This window comes from Mesocricetus auratus, unplaced genomic scaffold, assembly GCF_017639785.1.
Source record: "Mesocricetus auratus isolate SY011 unplaced genomic scaffold, BCM_Maur_2.0 Super-Scaffold_100019, whole genome shotgun sequence".
NCBI lineage: Eukaryota > Metazoa > Chordata > Mammalia > Rodentia > Cricetidae > Mesocricetus > Mesocricetus auratus.
In genome coordinates this window covers 1,245,055-1,265,333 of record NW_024429200.1, presented here as the reverse complement: position 1 = coordinate 1,265,333, position 20,279 = coordinate 1,245,055, and the positions used below count along the sequence as shown (strand labels likewise).

The following is a 20,279-nucleotide window of genomic DNA, read 5'->3' as shown; positions in this document are numbered from 1 at the left end:
GCCATAAGGTGCAGCCTACAGGACCGACCGGTCAGGCTCTGCCTAGGCTAGGACAAACTCATTTTTACTTATGCTAAGTATAGTGGCCTACACAAGCAGTCCCAGCTACTCACGAAGTAGAGACAGAAGGATCACAAGTTGGAGGCCAGTCTTGGCAACATAGCAAGACCCCGTCTTCTCTTCAAAAAGAGTCGGCAGGAGGTGGTGGCCCACGCACACCTTTAACCCCAGAACTCGGGAGGCAGAGGCAGGTGGGTCTCTGTGAGTTAGAGACCAGCCTGGTCTACAAAGCTACACAGAGAAACCCTGTCTCAAAAAAAAAAAAAAAAAAAAAAAAAAAGAAAGAAAGAAAGAAAAGAAAAACAAAACAAAACAAAAAAACAAAAAGGAAGAATTTCCCCTTTTAACCTCCCTACCTTTTTTTTGAAACAGGGTCTCACTAAGCAACCCCAGTTCACCTGGAGATCTGCCTGCCTCTGTGCCCTCAAGGACTGGTACTAAGGCATGCACAAGCTCGCTTGGCTCCCCGTTTGTACCTTGAATCCGTTCCTGGCTTGTGACCGGCCCTCTTATTGCTGTGTAACAACTGAGGCATGCGAAGCAAACACGCTACCCCTGAGCCACATCTCCAGCTCAGTCTCCCTTGTGTACAGTCACCGCCATCTGTCCCCCAGCGTGGATTTGCAGAGGATGATGTCTGTTAAGTCAAATGTGACTTACCACATCTTCTCCTCTGTGAACGAGGGAGTGTGAGGGGGGGGGGGTGTTTGATGAGCTAGCATGCACGACGTTCTATGATGCAATCTTCAACTCCGCAGTGACTAAGAATCCAGCCTGAGCTACATGAAACCTTATTTCAGAAACAATATAGACAAAATAAAAACAAATAAACACAAGGGAGAGAAAGAGGTACCTAGCTACTCACTTTTTTGTTTTGTTTTCTGTTTTTCTACAGAGGTCTTGCTTTGTAACTCAGGTTGTCAAGGAATTCACAATCCTCCTGCCTCAGCATCTAGAGGTGCAACTACCACACCCATCTTGAACTGACTCACATGAAACCGAAAATAAAGATTCAAACAATTTGTTATATAACGATCCATTAAAACTTCCTTAGAAACTCTAATTGTAACATGCTGCCCTTTCATACTTAACTGCACAATAACAAATTGACTCTGAATGTTCCGTCCCACAAACCTTAATTTCATGTACACTTAAACCAAAAGTCATAATAAATTCAGCATGGAGCTGGTGTGGGGACAAGTGAAGTAGGAAGGTAGGTAACATATACTTTTTGAAAAGACCATCAGCACTTCGTTTTCACGGAGCCACTGCTGGACACAAACATTACTCAATAAGCATTTGGCTTTGAAATCTTCGTTAACCCAGTGGTTCCAGTTTTAGGAATTGAGTTGACAGAAATAGTAAGACTCAGGGCTCGTGACCACATCATCTGCAGTAACTAAAATTGAACCATAAATCGATAGCTTGCTAATAAATTAACTTAAACAGAGGCACCCAGGCAGCTGTTAAAAGGAAGGCTGTTGGAGAGATGGCTCAGTGGTTAAGAGCACTGACTGCTCTTCCAGAGGACCCGGGTTCAATTCCCAGCACCCACAAGGCAGCTCACAACTGTCTGTGACACCAGTTCCAGGGACCCAACACCCTCACACAAACATACATGCAGTCAAAACACCAAAGCATGTAAAATAAAAATAAAGAAAGAAGGCTGTTACATGGAATTATTCTCATAAAATGTTGTGAAACTATGCAACAGAAATTCTTCCATTTTGCCAAATATATATATACATATATAGATATAGATGTATAGATATTGATACCATGTCTGTCCTGGGAGGCCAGGACAGCTGGGTCAAAGGCCTTTTTAGGCTACAAGTGAGTTCAAGGTCAACCTGGGTAATTTGATGATGCTCTGTTTCAAAACAAAATGTTAAAAAAGGGCCCAGCCAGGTAGATGACACAAGCCTTCAATCCCAGCACTCTGAAAGCAGAGGACAGAGGACAGCCTGGTCACATAGTAATTTGCAGGCCAGTCAGGGCTATAGATGGGAGCTTTGTGCAAGAGCGGACGGGGCAGCAGTGAGGGTGATGTTTAAAGGAGGGGCTGGAATGCGCCCGGTGCTGGCGTGCAGGTAATGGCACCCACCGCAGGCCCGATGCCTACCCGAGTCTGATCTCAGGGACCCAGATGGTAGGAGAAAGCTGACTCCCCCAGAATGTCCTCTGACCTCCATGGGCTCTATGGGATGGCATACGTTCACGGGAGCCCCAGGGAAAGCACACACGAGTGCTCCTCCCAGGCACGTGTTCCTTAAATGTGACAGAAACTTAAAACGGAGGCTGGAGAGAGGGCTCAGGGCTAAGAGCACACACTGCTTCTGCAGAGGACCCCAGTTCTGTTCCCAACATCCATGTCAGCCAGAGCTCACAACAACCTGTAATTCCAGTTCTAGAGAGATCTAACGCCTCTGGACTCCATGGACACTTACACTCATATACACATGTCCACACAGAGACACACACACACGCATGTCACTAAACATAAACATATATCCTAAAGGATTTCTCTGTGTAGCCCAGGCTGTCCTCAAACTCAGTGATCTACCTGCCTCTGCCTCCCGAGTGCTGATATTAAAGGCATATGCCACCATCACCTGGCTTTAAAAAAAATATTTAAAAAATTAAAATGAAAGAAGTTGGATACAGCTCAAAAGCCTTAGTTTCAGTTTTCAGTGCAGAAAGAAAAAGGAACCTAGGGGGGTCTGGTTTACATACCAAACATCAACCTTCTCTGAGGAAACTTTCCCTTTTCAGCACATTCTCTTTATATGTTGCTTAAAGGTTTTATAACAAACACAGTTTCCTTAGTTCACATGAAAGCATGCACACGTAAAAGCGAAAACTTCAAGTACAAATTCTAAGAAAGCAAAACCCTAAAGGAAACGACTTTGACACTGTACTTAAACTAGTCTGTCAAGTCTTCCGAGTAAGCCGCCGCCATAGAAAGAGGAGCCACAGTCATAGTCATGGGTCTGCATCCTGACCCTACTCCTAGCTTGGCACCTGCCCAAGTCTTGGAGCCCCAAGGGCAATCAGCCTCTTCCCTAAACTTGCAGCAGGAGTGATTCACCCCGTCCTGCCCTGAGGCCAGGGAAAACCCCATTACTTGGTTTTCCAAACTGAGCAATTAGAGAAGGAGGTCTCGTTAGGTAACTCATCAAATGGCACAAAGCAGTGGTTCTGGCCCAGGTGACACAGGGCCTAAGTTCTGTGGCACAGAAGATACAGGGCCCAAGTTCTGCAGCCCAGAAGATACAGGGCCCAAGTTCTGCAGCCCAGAAGATACAGGGCCTAAGTTCTGCGGCCCAGAAGATACAGGGCCCAAGTTCTGTAGCCCAGAAGATACAGGGCCCAAGTTCTGTAGCCCAGAAGATACAGGGCCCAAGTTCTGTAGCCCAGAAGATACAGGGCCTAAGTTCTGTGGCCCAGAAGATACAGGGCCCAAGTTCTGCAGCCCAGAAGATACAGGGCCCAAGTTCTGCGGCCCAGATGACACAGGGCCCAAGTTCTATGCAAACTTGAGTTGGTTTTTGCCTCAGTTAGCCTCTGCTTTGAAAACTAGGACAAGGGTCTGTCTGACTGTGGCTTCTCCGAATAGCGCTGGCTTCTGTGCACCATAGGGTGAGGGCTGAGATGATCACTTGTCCCTGTTATTAAAGCGCAGACAGGCCCAGCAGCCTCTTTGCTCCTGACCTGTGAGAAGACTTTCAAGAGAGCCTGGAGCAGCCTCTGGATTGTGAGGAGGCCAGAGTTTCTGGTGACAAAAACGATACACACTTGAACACTCGAGGCTCTTGGCTGGGGTACCTAGTGCCAACTGAGGGGCTGAGAGGTGGCTGAGAAAACAGTGAGCTCTCGCAGCTCTGAAAGTGTGTGGCTGTCAGCCAGCCTTGAGAAACATTTCACCAGTATCTCTCTAGGAAACAATCCAGGGGAGCCTCAGGAAAGGAGCGCCTGTCCCCAGTCCTGAACAAGGCAGCCACCAGAGCAATACAGAAGCATCTGCAAAGATCTTGAGGAGAAGCCAGGCAGTGGTGGTGGTGGTGGTGGTGCAGGTGCATGCTTTTAATCCCAGCACTTGGGAGGCAGAGGCAGGCGGATCTCTGTGAGTTCGAGGCCAGCCTGGTCTACAGAGTGAGTTCTAGGACAGCCAGAGCTAGAGTGAAACCTGTGTAAAACAAAAGATCTCCAGGCAGCAAGATGAAGAGCTCATGGAGAATGTGGGACACACGGCCCCAAGCAGGGTCAGTCTGGGCTACCTGGTACCTGTGATACAGCCCACACGCCCCCATGGACCTTTTGGGAAAGCAGGGTTATCTGTCCTGCTTTCGAGCAAGGAGACCTCTCAAGGTGGTGAAAGCTACAGCCCTGACCCATAAAAATCATCTGGAGACCAACCCCTCACCATAACAACCTCCCAAAAAACAAAAAAAACAAAACCAAAGCAAACACCCCCCCACACACACACACACGCACAACTGTTCTGTTCCTCTGGGCCGTTCTCAGGGTTGTTTTTGGTTTTTGTTTTTTTTTTAATTCGTGAGAAGGTGAATGGGAACAACTACTATTTTTAAAATCTCTCTCCCTAGGCCTAGGCACGTAGTTCAGTGGTAGGCCTATATGCATGAGTCACAGCATCTGACTCTAGGACCACAAAACGGACCACCCCCAATGTCCCTCCCTGGCATTTAAATATATATTCGAAGGTGCAAGGCAAGTTTAAAATATTAAGGACTTTGAGGCAGATATGGTGTCACACACCTATAACTCAGCCTTGGAAGACTGTGGTGGTTCCAATGAGATGTCCCCTTAAGTCTCAGGCATTTGAACCTCAGTCCCCAGTTGGTGGGCATTTGGGGAGGATTAGGAGGTATTGCCTTAGGGTAGTAAGTTTGTCACTGGGGGTGGGCTTTGAGGTTCCAAAAGCCTCATACCATTCTGAGTTAGCACTCTCTGCCTCCTGCTTGTGGTTTGAGATGTCAGCCCTCAGCCGGTGGTCCAGCCTCCTCTGTTTTGCCTTCACGGGTTCTAAACCTTTGGTTAGAGTCTTTCTTCTATAAGTTGGCCTGGTCAGGGTGTTTCATCAGAGCAATAGAAAAATCACTACCACAGAAGGCTGAGGTAGAAGGTTCACAAGCTCAAGGCCATTCTACATGGTGAAACACTGTCTCACAATCAAAGAAGCCCAGAAACTCGGGTTGGGGGGTGGGGTGGGGGTGGAGCCATGTTAGAGCCAGTAAGAGCAAGTACTAGGCTTGCAGTGGGTCCGAGTTCATTCTCCGCACTCACATCAGGCAGCTCACAACCACCTCTACTTCAGCTCCAGGGGATGCTAAATCCTTTCCTGGACTCAATGGGCACCTGCACTCACACTTGCACGCCTGCACACCCATGCACGCGCGCGTGCGCGCACGCACACACACACATACACACACACACGCATCCACAGACACTTAAAAATAAAACCTTTGAAAGAAACTGGAGAGCTCGCCAGCTGTTAACAGCACTTATTGCTCTTACAGAGGATCCAAGTTGCCGGGCAGTGGTGGCGCACGCCTTTAACCCCAGCACTCAGGAGGCAGAGGCAGGAGGATCTCTGTGAGTTGGAGGCCGGGCTGGACCGACAGCCTCCAAAACAATACAGAGAAACCCTGTCTTGTAAAACCAAAAAAAAAAAAAAAAAAAAAAAAACCAAACCAAAACAAAACAAAACAGAGGATCCAAGTTCAATTCCCAGAATCTACATGGTGACTTCCAATCGTATTACTCCAGTCCCAGGAAGCCTGAAGCCTTCTGACCTCCATGAGCACAGGACATGTAGCTAGTATGCATTCACATACACAGACGAGACACTCATACACATACAATAAAATAATTCTTAAAAACTATATAGTAAAAGAAAGAAAAGAGAGATGGGAAGATGGCTTAGCAGTTGAAATGGTTAAAAGCACTGGCTGGCCCGGCGTTGGTGGCATATGCCTTTAATCACAGCACTGAGCAGGCAGAGGCAGGCGGATCTCTAAGTTCAAGACCAGCCTAGTCTTCCGAGCGGGTTCCAGGACAGGCTCCAAAACAATACAGAGAAACCCTGTCTCAAAAACAAAACAAAACAAAAACAAAAATAAACAAAAACAAAAACAAAAAGCACTGACTGTTCTTCCAGAGGACCCAAGTTCAAGTCCCAGCACCCACAGGCAGTTGACAATCATCTGCAACTCCAGTTTTAGGAGTTCCAATCCTCTTGTGGCCTCTATGACTACCCAGTACACATGTGGTAATGGACACACATGCAGGCCAGACACCACACATAACATTTTAAACGACAGAGAGACAGAGACAGAGACAGAGACAGAGACAGAGACAGAGACAGAGACAGAGACAGAGACAGAGACAGAGACAGAGGGAAGATTGATGGGCAGGGCAGAACCCTGCATTTCCTAGATGTTAATGTAAGTTCCAGTGCAGTGAGACCTGCCGTGAGGTTTGCAGAGCTCATTACACGGATTCTGTAGGCTGTCTGCCCGGTGCAGACATCAGAGGGACGGGTCAGTAGGAAACCTGTGTGGAGTCTGAGGGACTTCCCAGCTCACTCGTTCGGAAACTTCTCCTTGTGCAAGCAAGCCCCTACCCTTCAGACCTCCCTGGGGGAGAGTTCGGACCTGCTGAATGCCACCCACCCCTTGAGACGCACTCAGTATCAAGGCCTCAAGGCAGAGGGATCTGGGATGGCCAATCGGGAGGGAAGCCTGAAATGCTTCTGCCCATTTTACCACTGAATGGCATTTCTGGACGCTGGTGATTCTGGCACACTAGGTCCTACCTGGCTTCCCTTGTCTACTCCAGGGTCTCTGCCCAGCCACTGATGACAGAGACTAACACCACCTTCCTGTTTGTGGCCCGGCAGATGGCTGCTCTGTCCTCTACATTCACAAGCACACGTCACTTCTTCTTAAGACGTCGCTGTCTTGTCCCTACAGATGTCCCCAGCCTCTGGTGGCACTGCACCGCTGTTCACTCTGCAGCTGGCATCTCGCCCTCACCAAAACCTGAGCTGTTCCTGTGGACCTGGGGTGGACAGTACAGGAGGGCGGTCCTGTGGAGTTTGTCACCCCATCTTTTGTAACCCTGACAACGAAGCCCCCTCCACTGGTCTATCCTATACTTATCATTATCGACATAATGAAGACTTTGTTTCCCCTCCCTCCGTCACTCCCTAGGCTCTACATGAAGTTCTCCCGATGAACTCCCAGTTGAGTTCAATTCCAGGAAAAAATGTGTTCTGAAAGTTCATTTGTATGCTTTCTGTTGTCTCCAATCCAAAACTATGTAATCTAGTGCATTTTTGTTTGTTCCCAAGCTGCCAGAAAACGGGAAGCCAAGTTCGTTGTCCAAGTGCTGTAATCTGCTCCATTCAGGCCATTCAAAACGTCCCTCCTCTTCTGCGTTCTCCTGCTGAGCATCTTTGGGTTTGGTTTTAGTTTAAGTAACCTCATCCTGTGCTCCAAACCAGCACCCTCGCCTACCTACCTCTTGACCTCCAGACTCCATCAACCCTCCTGCCTTACAACTGCCATTCGACCAGGCTGCAAAGGTCTTACTGGCCTCAAGGTCAGTGCGAGTGCGTACACACACACACACACACACACACACACACACACACACACACACCGGGAGGGGGGTGTTGGAGAGAGAGGTGGGGGTTCTGACTCCACGCTTCAGCCACACTGGATTCTCCCCCATGCTGCCTCTCTCCTCCCTCAGTGACTTTTCCTATGCTGTTCCCTCTGTCCCAATCTTCCCTGCACTTTCTCTCTCGGTGAAGTGATTCCCAGGGCTCACCACAAGCATCCCCTTAGAACCCGGAACCCTCTGGGTTCTCCTGGCTCTGTAGCATGCAGCATTAATAGCCAGGTAAGACCAGAACGGTAATTTCTGGAAGGAAGGAAGAGGCTGTCTTAATCACTGTGTCCCCACTGACCACCACACAGAGCCATCTAGATGACTGAAGTGACGTCCAGGCTGGGTGCAAATCTTCCAGAATGAGCGTCCACACATAGCACTCTGCCAGTGTCTTCACTACCCTACCTCACTCACAAAGAGCCTCTGAGGAAGGGCCACATAACTCGGCAGGCAAAGGTGCTTGCTACCAAGCCCGACGTCCGTAAGTTCCACACTCAGCACCCACGAGGTGAAAAGGCAGAACTGAACTGGGCGTTGGTGGCGAACGCCTTTAATCCCAGCACTCAGGAGGCAGAGGCAGGTGGATCTCTGTGAGTTTGAGGTCAGCCTGGTCTACAGAGCGAGTTCCAGGACAGGTTCCAAAACATACAGAGAAACCCTGTCTCAAAAAACCAAAAAAAAAAAAAAAAAAGGAAAAGAAAAAAATGGCAGAACTGATTCCTACAAATTGCCTTTTGACCCACACACATGCCTGACAGCACATACACAATAAATAAAAATATAATAAAATTACTTTTAAAGTCTCGGAGCCAGAGACATAGTTAAGTGGGTAGGGGGCTGACCTCAGGGAGCCCTAGGTTTGGTCCCTAGCATCTCACAAAAGCTTTGTGCAACACTCCTATAATTTCAGTGTTTGGGAGGTAGACTCAGGAGCCAGACACGGCTCATCAGTTAAGAGCACTGGCTGTTCTTGCAGAGGACCTGGGTTTGATTCCTAGCACCCACATGGTCGCTCACAACTGCCTGTAACTCCAGTCCCAGGGAATGGGCACCATATGCACACGGTGCACAGACATACATTCAGGCAAACACTCATAAACATAAATTAAATCTTTTTTAAAAAGTAATTTAAAAGTTCGAGGTCTGTCTAAGCTACTTCAGACCCTATCTCAAAAAAGAAAAGGGGGGGGTGAGGCCAGCCTCGGTCACATCCTGAGACCCTGTCTCAAATAAACTACAGTCTGTTTCTGTTTGCCCTCCACTTCCTATCAAAATCTCCACTTCCCTCCTCCGCGGGCCATCCTCCGAACAAGTCTATTCCACTCCTCATGGGTTTGATTCTGAAGGAGAAAGGCTACAGTAACCACAGCAGGTGCAAGTGTTTCATAACAAATTGCTGTAAAGTGCCTGGTAAAACACTATTACCACACCCCACAATTACCTGTCATTTAGGGAGCTGAAGTCACAACCCCCAAAGCCATATGGTCCCTGGGCCAGAAAGAAGTCAGCCTGCTTCTTCCTCAGCAGATTGGTGGCATCAGGGTCCCCGCACTTCTCTAGCTCAAACTAGGGCTAAGGAGGGCACACAGCAGCCCCCCAGCTTCCCGCCCCTGCCCCTCACTACTCCAGGATTCTAGGCGCTAGGCTCCCTCTGTCTCAGCGGTCGAACTCCGTATCTCAGTGCCCCTCCCACACAAGATTACGTGCTGTGTTGTTAAGAGACTCACCCGGGCTCCATCTGCTCCCAACTCCATCGGGGGGCGGGGGGGGGGGGAGCAAGCTTCACGGTTCCCCACTCTGCAGCACTGCACGCCCTGAGTGCAGCCGTCTGGACTCGCCCACCCCGGCGCACAGACGCCCCCTCTCTCACACGCGCGCACTCGCCCTCGGGCGTCCCGGAGCTCCGGCGCCGCGCAGGGCTGGGGCTCTGCCCAGTTTCTGCAACTTTCCCCGGCCCCCGAAGTCAGCCCGGCCCTGGAAAGAGATCCGGATCGTCGCCCGCCCGCCCGCGAGCGCGCGCACGCGCGCGCAGCCCCAGGGCCGGGCTGAAGGGTCCCCAGCGTCGCCTGCGGGGGAGCCCCGGCTCGCGCAAGCACCGTTTCCTCGCCTTCCCCGCGCGTACCCTCCCGGGTTTCCCCCGAGCTCGCCCCGCACCCCGGGCGCCCCCCTCTTACCTCCCCGCAGGCGGCGGCGGCTCCGCGGGTTCCGGGGCGCATCATCTGGCGGACGCCCGCGGCGGCGGCGGCGGGGGCCTGGGGCGCCATGGCCCGCAGCCCTCCGCGCCTTTGTCCGCGCGGCCTCCCCCGGCCGCCGCGAGCCCTGGGGAGGCAGGGGGGAGGGGGTGGTCCCCCCGCCGCCGCGCGCCCTCGATCGCGCGCTCCCGTCCGGCGGCCGCGCCCGCGCGCCCCCCACTCCCTCCGCCTCGGGCTGCGCCGCCGCGGCCGTCTGCGGTGACGCGCGCCCCCTCCTCCCGATCCGTCCCGCGCGGGCTCCAGTGAGCTAATCCGCAGCTGGCGGGCGCCCGGCCGGTTGCCACGGCAACCGCTCTCCCAGGGCCCCGCCGCCGAGGGGGAGCCACGGTAAACAGGACCTTCTGCCGCACTCGCCCCCGAGCCTGCCGGTGGTGGGGGAGACGGTGGCTTAACCTTTTCTGTGCTGCACGCTCTCCTCCTCGCGGGGCCTCTTCCACCCCCCCCCGAACCGGGGTCCATTCTCCAGATGCGCTTAGCCAGGGGTCGAACATCAGACCTAGACTAACTGCCCTGGCCCTGCTAGCGTGGAGCTTGGCTGCCGGCCGCCTCTGGCAAAATTGGGCTCCGCGTTTGCCCCCCAGGCAACCGACAGTCACGGGACCGGCCTTCGAGACCCACCGGCCCACGGTTCCCCGCAAGCAACTCACAGTCATGGGACAGGCTGTTAGGACCCACGGGTCCTTATTTTACACCCCCCCCCCAGCAGCTCGAGGTCACATTTGGAGCAGGGGGGCGGTGAGGATCCACGGGTCCGCCTCCCTACAGAGGGGTACAAGAAAGGGTTCAAAGCCCGCCAGGAGGCAGGCAGGCTGGTCGGGAAGGGCGATCTGCTGCCCGCTGGTCCTGCGCGCACAGGGCACGATCCACACGCGCGTGCGGGGGGTTTTGATGGCAGGATCGCTAAAAAGGAGGCCACTTGGAAACGCCGTGGGGTTTATCAGCAGCACAGGCTGGGGACACTCGAGGGAAGTCCTCTAAGCCTCGGAGGCCCTGGGGAGTTGAATCCGTTGTAAGAAGTGGAGAAACGGACGGGAGAGGCAGTCTGGGAAGAGGGAAGAGCGTGATTCTGGGGGAGTCGCACCGTGGTATCTGGGGAACCTTTAAGAAGTAAGAGGGAATACGGTTAGCGGAGTAGGCCTGAAGGGATTCGAGAGGTCCGGGCAGAATTTCAATGTGCTGAAGGCAATGGGGTCCAAGCAGAGGAATGCCAAATGATAAGTTCTCAGGCTTGACAGTGACAATTTGTCCTGGGGCGGGGGAGTGGGGGCGGGAAGGGCGGTAGGTGCCAGCCAATCTCCACACTGGAAAAATGTCATTCTTGTCTGTAGCTTAGAGATGTCCAAAAGAGTTGACCTAAGTTTCTGGAGATAGCCTAAAGGCTTAAAGCTTAGGTAGGGTATGTGGGAGGCGGGGGAGGGGTGGGGTGAGAGGGGAAGGGGGCGGTCCAGACCCAGACAACTTCACAAAGTGGGTTCTTAGAAGAATGGTGCTGCAGATAACGAGGAAGGGCCTGCCAGGCGCGCCTGGAACCCCAACACAGGGGTGGGGGACAGACTCAGATACCAGAGAACTGGGACTTACTTAAAGTCGCAGGAGGAGAAGCTGCATCTCCTTATGGCTGAGGGGTTTGCGCGTTGCCTAAGATCTTTGAGGCCCTTTCTAAATTCCTCATGCCACACCCGTTTCAGAGAAGCTCTGTAGACTTTCAGGACAGACACTTGGCAAGTGCGAGCATCTGTTTTTACGTTCAAGCCATTGTTTTGTTTGCAACCTTCCAAGTTCTCACTCTCTAAATAAAGATCAAAGGCTCGGCTGCTTGAGGGTTAATTACTCCCAGGGCCACGGGGTATCCTGCCGCAGCTAACTGGCAAAGTTCAACGGGAACTGAGCCAACAGCCCAGCTGGCTGCCTCCCCCAGCCCAAAGCACAAAAGAACCTAGGAGCCTTTGAGTATGTGGCTTCCACATCCTAGGTGGTCATGACAAGGCCTGGGCTGACGAGTCAGGCCTTTGACAACTCCTAGGCCACAATTTTATCGGGAAATACTAACTCGTCTTAGGGAACACACCCCTGCTCTGACCCCTGGGCCAGACTTGGATGAATGCCTTCCTATCCCGGCCTCCCGGCTTCTGTGGTTCCCACTGCTGGGTCGGTAGCTCTGTCACCATGACCCAGATCCACTCATGTCCTCTCCCCACTTTCTCTGTGGGGCCTTGTGTCTGCTGGTGTCCAGTTTTCCAAGCTGATGGTACTTTTGGTCCCACCCTAACCCGGGTGAGCTCAAAGTACCCACCCTTCCCAAGATCTGCTGGGGCTGCTCCATACGTCCCTTAACTCTCCCTGTGGGTCCTCAGCTTCTCTCCAAACGAGACCTAAAGAAGGCAGAAAGTCAGCTTTCTCTATCTGCAGGAGGGTGGCTTCAGCAACTCCTGGGATAACAAAATGTTTGGATTTTCAAGTTCATCGTAAAAATAGTTTTGAATTTGCATATATCCTACATGAATTCTTCCGTTAATAATAACTATTAATTCTATATAATCCAACGTACTAGTAATTATAAGTAATACATACATATATATTGAATTACTTTCTTTCTTTTCGGAGGGGCATTGTTGAGACAGGATTTCTCTCTGTGTAGCCCTGGCTGTCCTGGAACTTGCTCTGTAGACCAGGCTACCCTTGAACTCACAGAGATCGGCCTGCCTCTGCCTCCCAAGTGCTGGGATTCAAGGCGTGCGCCACCACCTCCTAGCTGTATTGAACTATTTTCAATGGCTGTTAGACTCTATTAGTGTGGCTTGTCCCCCCTTTCTAAAAATGTTTTGTGTGTGGGTGTTTTGCCTGTGTGTGTGTGTGTGTGTGTGTGTGTGTGTACCACGTGTGTGTCTGTTGGCAGCAGAGGTCAGAAAAGGCCTTCGGATCAGGATCCTGGAACAGGAGTTACAGATGGCTGTGCAGTGCGCCACTCTGTGCATGCTGGGAATTGAACTGGGATCCTCTGTAGAGCAGCCAGTGCCCTTAACTGCTGAGCCATCTCCCCAGCCCTGGTTTTGCTTGTTTTGATCCTGTGTCTCCTATTCCAGGCTGGCCTCTAATTTTCCCTGTAGCCGAGAACTCCTGACCTGTTGACACTCCACACTAAGTGCTAGGATTATAGGTGTGACTTTAGATTCCAATGTTAAGGGGATGATGACAAGAAAAAGAGACTATAGTGCCTTGCGTGGTGGTGTCACCTCTAATCCCAGCACCCCCAAGAGACTGAGGTAGGAGGATCATGAGTTCGATGCCAGCCTGAGCAACACTATAGAAGTCTCCCAAGAACCCCTAGCATACACACTCAGACTTTAGGGCCCACAGATGTGGAGGGGCAGATATGGAGGGCTGGCTGTGATCTGGCTCAATCTGGGAACCATAAGGAGGGGACAGAGCAGACTTGTTGTGTGCCTTTAATTCCACACTCTCCATACAGCACAGGCACAGCCTCGGACCACTCCAGAACGTCTTTCCCTCCTCTTCCTTCAGGGTCTGGTTGAAGAACACAGGCTCGAGATTGGACAGTCAGATCCGGCTCTGGAACAGGTAGCTTGGCCTCTGAGTCCCATATCTTCTAGGGTAAGGTGGAAATAGAACCAGCTGTAACCACCTTGTATTTGGTGAGGAGGAAGTCAGATAATAGAGACAAGGGTTCTCTGTGTGTGTGTGTGTGTGTGTGAGAGAGAGAGAGAGAGAGAGAGAGAGACAGAGAGAGACAGAGATCAGGAGGAGGGCTTGAGGAAAGTATGTGTGTGTGTGTGTGTGTGCCTGTGTGTGTGTGTGTGTGTGTGTGAGAGAGAGAGAGAGAGAGAGAGAGAGAGAGAGAGAGAGAGAGAGAGAGAGAGAGAGAGAGAGAGATCGGGAGGAGGAGTGTGGAGTGTGTGTGGGTATTCCAAAGGCTAGAGGAGGGTGTGGTGTCAGATGGCCCCCTCCATCACTCTTCACATTTTCCCTTTGAGGCAGGGTCTCTCCTTGAACCCGGAGCTCATATTTTGTTCTTGTTTTTGGCTAGGGTAGCTGTCCAACAGACTCCAATGATCCTCATGTCTCTGCTTCCCCCAAACAGGACAGGATGAACAGCGGGTGTGAAAGAACACGCCCACCTTTTTCGTGGGTGCTAACATCCAAACTCAGGTCCTCATGGCTGCTCTTCAAGTCCTCTCAAAAATTGAGCTGTCTCTCTGTCTCTGTCTGTCTGTCTGTCTCTCTGTCTGTCTCTCTGTCTGTGTGTGTGTGTGTGTGCTTTCTCTTCTCTGCATGAATACAGGGCGTGTCAGGCTCAAGCTAGAGAATCAGGCAGTTTTTTTTCTTCTCTCCCATCAGAACCTTCTAGCCAAGGGTGGCAAGCGACTAGACAGGGAGAACTCCGTGGTTAGTTCCCATGAGAAGCTGGATATCACCCAAGGAACAAACCTCTGGACATCACCCTCACACCTTCCCGTTTCTAGCAACAATCCTTTTGGATGCTAATTTTTATCCTGAGCAACTTCTCTGTTCCAGCCACTGTTCCCTGTCGTGTCATCACATGTCTTACTGGAGAGCACCCGGGCCTTTCTGTGCACCTGGGAGCGCGGCTCTGCCAGCCAACACCGCCTCCTTTTCAAGATCTCTTGATCAGCATCCAACCCGTGGTTTTGCTACGGCTCCCCCTAGTGGAAGGTACAGTCCTCGCAGCGGCTGAGCCCTGGTTTCCTCCCTGGTTTCACTTGGGATCTTTGCAGGATCTTTGGCCGAACTGACACTCGCCTGCCAGAGAACAAGTAAAAAACATGTACGCGGAGTCAATAATGGACAAGAGATTTGGTTAGCTGTTCTGCTGAGAGCTGGTTCGGGGAGAAGAAACATTGTCCCCACTAGATCAAAGGATGAGGAGGGAAAAGTCTTTGACACACCCTTGATCATGGCTCCTCCCATCCGGAGACCACGTGTACCCAGGAGCCTGTGGAAACACCCAGGAGAGCCCTTGTCTAGTCTTCCTTGGGCCCTGCTCCTTTCCTCCTTAGGAGGTCAGCTCCTCAGCCCTGTCCAATTCCCAGTGCTGGGCTGCAGTCAGAGGAAAAAGATGTATGTGGAAAATTAATTTACTCAAAATTTTGGCTAGAACAGGGGATTCTTTTCTTTCCTTCTTTCTTTTTTTCTTTTTTCAAGACAGGGTTTCTCTGTGTAACAGCCTTGGTTGTCCTGGAACCCAATGTGTAGACCAGGTTGGCCTTGAACTCACGGATCCACCTGTCTCTGCCTCCCGAGTGCTGGGATTAAAGGCACGCTTCACTACCATGTGGCCCCGTAACGCTTTAGGTTCATGGTTTCTTTCGAGTTCACAGTTCTGGATAAACCGAGGTGTGTGTGGCTGGAAGGCAGCACGTCTGTGTGTCAGGCTGTGGCTTGCACACTCTTGTATGATGTCCGGTTTTGCTCCTTTTGGAGATCCAGTTGAGCACTGAGAACAAGAATGTTGTGGTTTGGGTCCGTGTGGTAGCGCATGCCCTTAGTCCCAGAGACAGGTGGATCTGTGATTTCAAGGCCGACCTGGCCTACATATCTAGTCCCGGGACAGACGTCAGCGCTGCCTAACAGAGAGATCCTGTTTTGACTTCCCTGCCCCGACTCGTCCCCACCCGGAGGTGGTGGTAGAGAGGAGGCCTTGGGCCTCTGAGAAAAGTGGACAAATCTGTGAGCCAGTGCCAGTATAGCACGTCAGGTCCACGGTGAGCCCAGGACACGCAAGATGTCAGGCTAGCTCTCAGGCCTTTTAAAACTTGTGTATGTCCTTCTGAGTTTGGGGTACAAGACTCTCTACCTTGTTTCTGGACATCTTCTCTGCTTGAGCCTTCATATTTAGGAGGAAGAGGGAGGCAGGAATCCTCAGGGAAGAGTTTAATAACACAAGGACTCGAGTTGGCACTGAACTCAGAGGGCAAGCCCGACCAGCTCGTCCTCCCCCCACCCCAGGTAAAACTCACCCGGCAGCCTGACCTCAGCTCTTAGACGGCTCAGTGATCGTGTGTCACTGTGTTCCCCAGAGGTCACACCTGGCTGGGGAGAGAGCATTTCTTCTGGAAAACCCTCCTATCTGACGACTTCCTACATTGCTCAGGTCACAGATCCAATCAAAATAAAAAGGGTTGGTTAGCATCAAGTGCGAACTGCCGAGCGGGCATCTCGACCCTCGGGTGAATCAGACCTTCCCTCTTCTTAGGGCCCCTGGTCCTAGGGACCTCCAGCTGCCTGCATCTGCAGCCTCCTCGGGAAGCGCTACACAGCTGCCTTTCTCACTCAATTCTGCTCTTTCCTTCAGTAGGTGTCAGGTGAGTGCCCACAGAGCTTGCCGGGAAGGCAGGTCCCGAACTCACTTCTCATTTAGTGGAAGCGACGATCAGCCAGAGGTCAGCTGCTTTGCCGAGGGCAATGCCATCACTGCTCGAACCTCATGGCTACTGGTCAGTTGTTGGGTTTTCTGTTGTTGTTGGGTTTTGTTTTTGTTTTTAACATTGTGTATTAATGTGTCCATGTACATGCCTGCAGGCACCTATGGAGGCCAAAAGGGGCTGTTAGGGTTACAGGCAGTTGGAAGACATCACACACATGGGTGCTGGGAACTTGCCTTGGGTTCTCTGAAAGAGCAGCAAGTGCTCTTAAGCACTGAGCCATGTATCCGGCTTTTGTTTTGTCTTCGAGACCAGGTATCACTCTGTAGCCCAGGCTGGCCCGAAACTCACAGCCATTCTCTTGCGTCAGCCTCCTGAGTACTGGAATGCAGGCACAAGTCCCCAAGTTCAGCCCGGTGAGGCTCTCAGTACAGATAGTCACAGACCTCCAGGTCTACTGGGAGTAGCTCCTTTGAGCTGGAGGGATCTCAGACATAGGTGCACCCATACTTCTCAGATGGAGCAGAAGGGACCTCCTCACAGGGTTAGCACAAGTTCAGGACCTGGGAAGGGCCAGCAGGGTCCTTGAGCAACATCAGAAGGTAGGACTGGAGCAGGAGACATTCTCACGAGAAGGACTAGAAGGAGCAGAACAGAGAAAGAGAGCACACTGAGCCAGCCTTCTCTAGGGAGGGATTTGAAGGCGACACTGCAGGGCAGGGCAAGGTTGACAATGGCTTTCTCCTCCTCTCTTGAGTGCTGAGATCTTTTTCCTGTGTATATGGGTATATGGGGGTGGCTGGAAATGTATATAAATGCATATCTAAATGATGATATATATTTAATGTACACATTTATTAATATAGTATATAACATACACATATATTTAATATAAACCTAAAGCCTCACACACACCAAGCAAGTGCTCTGGTCACCTACAGCTCCATCCCACGGCCAGAGTCTTTACACCAAGTTCCAGCTTCCTTAGGGGCCAACTGCAGGCCAGGTGTATCTCATAGGACTTGGAGTGGGGTCAAGGGCTGACCGTCTCAAACGTTTCTTTGCTAGATAATCACCTTGACCTTGTGGAGAAAAGAAGAGATGGAAAAAGACAAAGTCTAGTTTCTCGTCAGCCATTTTTGAGCATGCTGCCAGTATGCTGCTTTGTTAATGTGGCCCAAAGACACCTGTAGGACCAGGGTTGTTTCTGACATTGTGTGGAGAGGGGTTAGAGATGCAGTTAAATGTATCCTCGAGTTATAGGACCCCTCCCCGACACACCCACACACCCACGCACGCACGCACTCACTCACTCACACAGAGCAGAGAATCATCCCGCCCCAGAATGTATAGATACGCATGCAGTCAAAATGCCCACATAGATAAAGAGAACAAACCTCCTCCTCCTTCCCCAGGCCACTGGAGGCGCCCTGCCCCACATCTTCCAAGCAAACATATTCCACAGGAGATGCTAAAATGATAGGTTCCTGTGCAAAGAGACATCTAGATAGGTCTGGAACCCTAGGGGAAGCTGGGCCGCATTGCAAAGCGAGTACTGCCACCTAGTGGAGGTAGACTGAACCACGCCAGCAGGGACACTACCGAGAACAGGATAGCTCTTTGCTCTTGAGAAGAATCTGGAAATCAAAGGAGGTAACCTAAACGAGGACAAATGGGCTGTTCCCTCACCATTGCCTGTAGGAAGGAAGCTAGCCGCTGGGCGTTGTTGAGGGCGGTGGTAAAGGAAGAGGTGTCGTTCTAGTTTCATTTCTGTTTCTGTGACAAGACATCCAGACCACAATTTAGGGGAGGAATGGGTTATTTTGGTTTATAAATTTGCTTATTTTTTAAAATTTGAAACAGAGTCTCACTATGTAGCTCTGGCTGTCCTGAAACTCACTATGTAGATCAGGCTGACCCTGAACACACAGAGATCCATCTACTGCTGCTTCCCAACTGTTGGGGTTAAAGGCATGCACCACCGTTCCTGACCATCTTGGTTCCAAGTTACCACCCATCATTTGAACAGATGTCAAGGCAGAAACTCAGTCACATCACATGAACTTGCTCTCATCTGGCTTCCACAGTTCAAGACCCCCTGCCTGGGGAACAGGGCCACCCACACAATGGGCTGGGTCTTCCTTCATCAATTAGCAATCAAGACAGCCCACCACAGACATGACTGCGGGCCGCCTGCCCTAGGCAATCTTTCACTGCTTTCTTTCTAAGTGATTCTAGGTTGAAGAGAGCTGACATTTAAAAGCAAACATCACAGCTATGTGTGGGAACACCAGACCTTGAGCAGAGACCCACTTCCCCTTCTGCCTGGGAGTAGGCAGCTGTAAGACAATGTTTAGTAAAAACATGTTTACTAAAAACGATACAATAAGTTCCTGGGAAAGGCCTTCCCACGAAAACCGCCCTGACCTCGACCTTGTCCAAAGACTAATCGCACCTTAAAAACCCACACACATCCACCTCTGGGTCAGAGCAGAACCAGCCAGGGTAGAGGAGAGAGCAGAAGCTTCTCTGGTGGGAGCTTTTCTTAGGAGGTTTTCTTGAACCTTTTTGGAGCCTGTTTAAAGTTCTCTTTATATCGTTGAACGAGTCTCTGTGTTGTCAATCCCCGACACCCTCCGCACGTTCTCGGACACAGGCCGCGCAGCAGACGTGACAGCTATGCAAAAGAAGAGATAGAAGATTCCCATAGTTAGAGGTGGTGGCTGGCATGAGGCCTTGAACAAGCACTTGGGAGGCTGAGGAAGAAGGGTTGACTCAGGTTCAAGGCCGTCATGGCTCCGTAGTGAGATCCAGACCAGCCTGGGTTATGGAGTAACACCTTATCTCAAAATAATAGTGACATTGATAATACTGCTGAGATCTTCCAAACTGCATCTCCCATGCCTGCTGTATAACTGGAGAAACGGAAATACTTCTGCTTTTATTTAGATGATAAAAATGGCGATGTTTGCTAATTAGATGTGGGACTAAGCATACATACTTCTTGCTTTTTTGTTTGTTTGTTTTGTGAGACAGGGTTTCTCTGTAGCTTTGGAGCCTGTCCTGGGACTTTGTAGACCAGGCTGACTTTGAAATCATAGAGGTCCACCTGCCTGTTTCTTTTTGAAACTATTATTTTATGTGTGTGAGTGTGTCACTTGCAGAGGTCAGTAGAGGATTTTGGATCCCCCTGGAACTGGAGTTACAGACAGTTGTGAGCGGCCATGCCAGTGCTGGGGGCGGAGCTCATGGTCTTAACTGCTGAATTTTCTCTCCAGCACCCCCTTGCCCCTTTTTGAGACAGGGTTTTTACCATGTAGCCCTGGCTGGCCTGGAGCTCCCTATGAATATCAGGCTGACCTTGAATCTAACTCCTGCCTGCCTCTAACTCCTGACTGCTGGGCTCCTATGCCCAGCCTCTTTTTTTTTTAATTTTTATTCTAAGATTTAGGTGGTTGCTAGGCATTGGTGGCGAACGCCTTTAATCCCAGCACTCGGGAGGCAGAGGCAGGCAGATCTCGGTGAGTTTGAGGTCAGCCTGGTCTACAGAACAAGTTCCAGGACAGCCTCCAAAACAATACAGAAAAATCCTGCCTCGAAAAACCAAAAATAAATAAACAAATATAAATAAATAAATAAAAGAGTAGGTGGTGCGTGTGTGTGTGTGTGTGTGTGTGTGTGTGTGTGTGTGTGTATGCGCGCGCGCTAGCCTTCAGAAGCCAGAAGAGGGCGTTAGATTCCCTGGAGTTGGAATTACAGGGTTTTGAGAGTTGTTAGACGTGGGTATTGGGAACTGAATTCAGGCCCTCTGAAAGAGTAACACACACTTTTAACTGAGCAATCGCTCCACTCCCCCTTCTCCCCCCAC

The 20,279-nt window shown here is 51.0% G+C and overlaps 1 protein-coding gene and 1 long non-coding RNA gene across 9 annotated transcripts in view; both read right to left on the bottom strand.

Annotated features, from left to right (window-relative positions):
* The window catches only part of Dennd2a (DENN domain containing 2A), a 91,132-nt gene extending 81,065 nt beyond the window's left edge, over positions 1-10,067 (bottom strand). For 3 of the 8 annotated variants that reach the window (XM_040728793.1, XM_040728798.1, XM_040728794.1), the window contains exon 1: positions 9,933-10,065. The gene's annotated coding sequence lies outside the window, so the exon portion shown is untranslated. Of the gene's footprint in view, positions 1-536; positions 693-9,199; positions 9,362-9,932 lie in introns of those variants that run through there. The other 5 variants (XM_040728795.1, XM_040728797.1, XM_040728800.1 and 2 more) reach the window with 4 other exon arrangements.
* A 7,252-nt stretch (positions 10,068-17,319) lies between these two features.
* On the bottom strand, positions 17,320-18,908 carry LOC121133060. Its single transcript, XR_005869807.1, has 3 exons — positions 18,867-18,908; positions 18,101-18,187; positions 17,320-17,493 (listed from the first exon to the last, which is right to left on the bottom strand). It is a non-coding gene; the product is annotated as an uncharacterized LOC121133060 (long non-coding RNA).
* Between the last annotated feature and the right edge of the window lie 1,371 nt (positions 18,909-20,279).